Source organism: Myotis brandtii, unplaced genomic scaffold (assembly GCF_000412655.1).
Source record: "Myotis brandtii unplaced genomic scaffold, ASM41265v1 scaffold213, whole genome shotgun sequence".
NCBI lineage: Eukaryota > Metazoa > Chordata > Mammalia > Chiroptera > Vespertilionidae > Myotis > Myotis brandtii.
This window is the reverse complement of record NW_005357962.1, coordinates 2,443,608-2,445,777: the sequence shown is the minus strand read 5'-3', so window position 1 is coordinate 2,445,777 and position 2,170 is coordinate 2,443,608. Positions and strand designations below refer to the sequence as shown.

The window sequence follows — 2,170 nt, the reverse complement described above, 5'->3', positions numbered from 1 at the left end:
GTTTTCCTGGCCTGCTTTCTTCCCAAGATCTGGAAAGACTTGGGTCTCCAGGCTTTTGAAACAAGATTAAAAGGTCTCTTTTATAGCAACTTGCGGAAAAAACTCCTCAGAGGAAACGTGGTTGGCAGGTAGAAAAACCGGGACCTGTCTCCCTGAAAATCACAGCTGTGTTATCTTTTTTCTCCACTGATCACTTCCAGATTATCATTCGGGGCAGACAGCCAATTAGCTAGCCCTCCCTGTCACAGAGCCCGTCTCTGGCAGCGCTCATTTCTCCACAGAAGGGAGCACGTCTGAAGAAGTGTAGCTGGGCCATGTGCAGGACCCGGGGAGGGAAAGCCTGTGAGTGAGCGTGCCCTCGCCACAAGTCAGCACAGGAAGGTGAACCAAGAGCCAGCGGAGGCAGGAAGTTTGCCGAAGCCTCGGGACCAGGCCAAACACAAAAGCTTCCTTTCTAAGAGGAAAGAGGGTTGAGCTGTAAGGAAAAACAGAATAAAAGCACTGTCCTGAGTGAAACTCGCAGTGATAGAGCCTGGTGTTGGAGAGCGGAACCCTTGATTCGGGGTCTCACCTGCCTTTGGCAAGCAAGTTCTCTGCAGAAAAGCGGGAAGCACCTTTCTCAGGCTCTTGGCACCTGGCCATCGCTCAGATCTGCCCCAGGGGAGTGTGAACTACAGGCAGCCACCTCTGCTTTGGGCAACTGGGCCAAACAACCCTCGCCTCACTATGACTTCTTTGGAAAGATTGGGTCAGAACAAGATGTTGGCATATCCAAAGTCTGTTCAATGAAGTTCACTAACCTGGCAGCATAGTAGGGACAGAGGTGTATAGGGAAAAGATTTGTGCAGCATTCCCTGTTTTCGGTGACAATGCAAACAAGTTGTGTCCCCAGGAAGCCGTTTTTTTGGCAGGAAATTGATATGTATACACAACCAATTATATGGTCCATACCTACTATGGGCTGGGACCCATAAGCACCAAGGAAGTCTGTCTTCTTACTGATTTAAAGGGTTTCAATCAGCAGCTCCCTAACTCTGTCCTGAGGGGTACCAGTGTCCCCCAGGGTGTTAGTAGTCTTGTCAGTACATTCCTGTCACTGGAATAAGCTTAGGAACTACTTCCTTAAACAACGTTGGACAGGTTTCTTCACTGTGGGGCTCTTCACTGACCTTAATATGCTAATGTGCCTGTTAGCAGCATTTGCCAAGTGTGTTGACCACAGAGCCCTGTGTTCACAGCTGCTTCTTAAGATCTAATTGGACAGCCATGTTCCAGGGCACACAGTTGGGAAGAACTGCTACAGGCCCTCAGTAAAGAGATGGTGGAGACCTGGGACAAAAAATAAATAAAAAATAAAAAATAATTACAACTGTCTTTTCCTTTTCTTTAGTGTTAATCCTCACCAGAGGATATTTTTTCTGATTTTTTTTTTGAAAGTGGGAGGCGGAGAGAGAGAGAGAGAGAGAGAGAGAGAGAGAGAGAGAGAGAGAGAAAGAAGAAGAAGAAGAAAAGAAAGAAGGAAAAAGAAAGAAAGAAAGAGAGAAAGAAAGAAAGAAAAAGAAAGAAAGAAAAGCATGGATTGGTTCCCCCCAGTTGGGGGATGGAACTTGCAACCCAGGTATATGCCCTGGCCAGGAATCCTACTGGCAACCCTTTGGTTCACAGGCCCATGCTCAACCACTGAGCCACTCCACCAACTGGGCCACTCCGGAGGGCAGGATATCTTTTAATTGACCTCTCAGTTTTGCAGCTGGCAGAGCCACCTCCCAGCCAGTCTTACATTCCATTCCTGTCACCTTGACATGTTAAGGCCCCACGGACCTCCGGAACATTGGGAGCCAACTCCATCCTTTCAATAGAAGCGGATGAGGGGGACCATCCAGTTTGCAGCTCCGAGGAAACATAAAGGACACACTCAGGGGGCAGACTCAGTGAGCACCAAAGCCCCATTGAAGCAAGTCTTGCCCCAGAGGGGTGTCTCCAGCACAGAAGTTCTCCCACTGCAGACACAGCTGATTCTCACAGCCAATTGGCCTGAAGACCAATTCCTCCCAGTGATACCTACAACAATCAAGGCTTAACTACAACAAGACTGTGCACAAAAACCACAAGGGGGTGCACCAAGAGTGTCCTCCTCAGGTAATTGGGGAGGCTGAACCACTGGGCCCTA

At 48.7% G+C, this 2,170-nt stretch overlaps 1 protein-coding gene across 3 annotated transcripts in view; it reads right to left on the bottom strand.

The window, feature by feature from the left end:
* LOC102258610 (acyl-coenzyme A thioesterase 1) overlaps positions 1 to 2,170 on the bottom strand; it is a 41,557-nt gene that overhangs the window by 17,475 nt on the left and 21,912 nt on the right. Inside the window, exon 1 of one of the 3 annotated variants that reach the window (XM_014539335.1) lies at positions 1,170 to 1,369. The exons of 1 other annotated variant lie outside the window; for it this stretch is intronic. The gene's annotated coding sequence lies outside the window, so the exon portion shown is untranslated. Of the gene's footprint in view, positions 1 to 1,169; positions 1,370 to 2,170 lie in introns of those variants that run through there. One more of the 3 variants, XM_014539332.1, reaches the window with a different exon arrangement.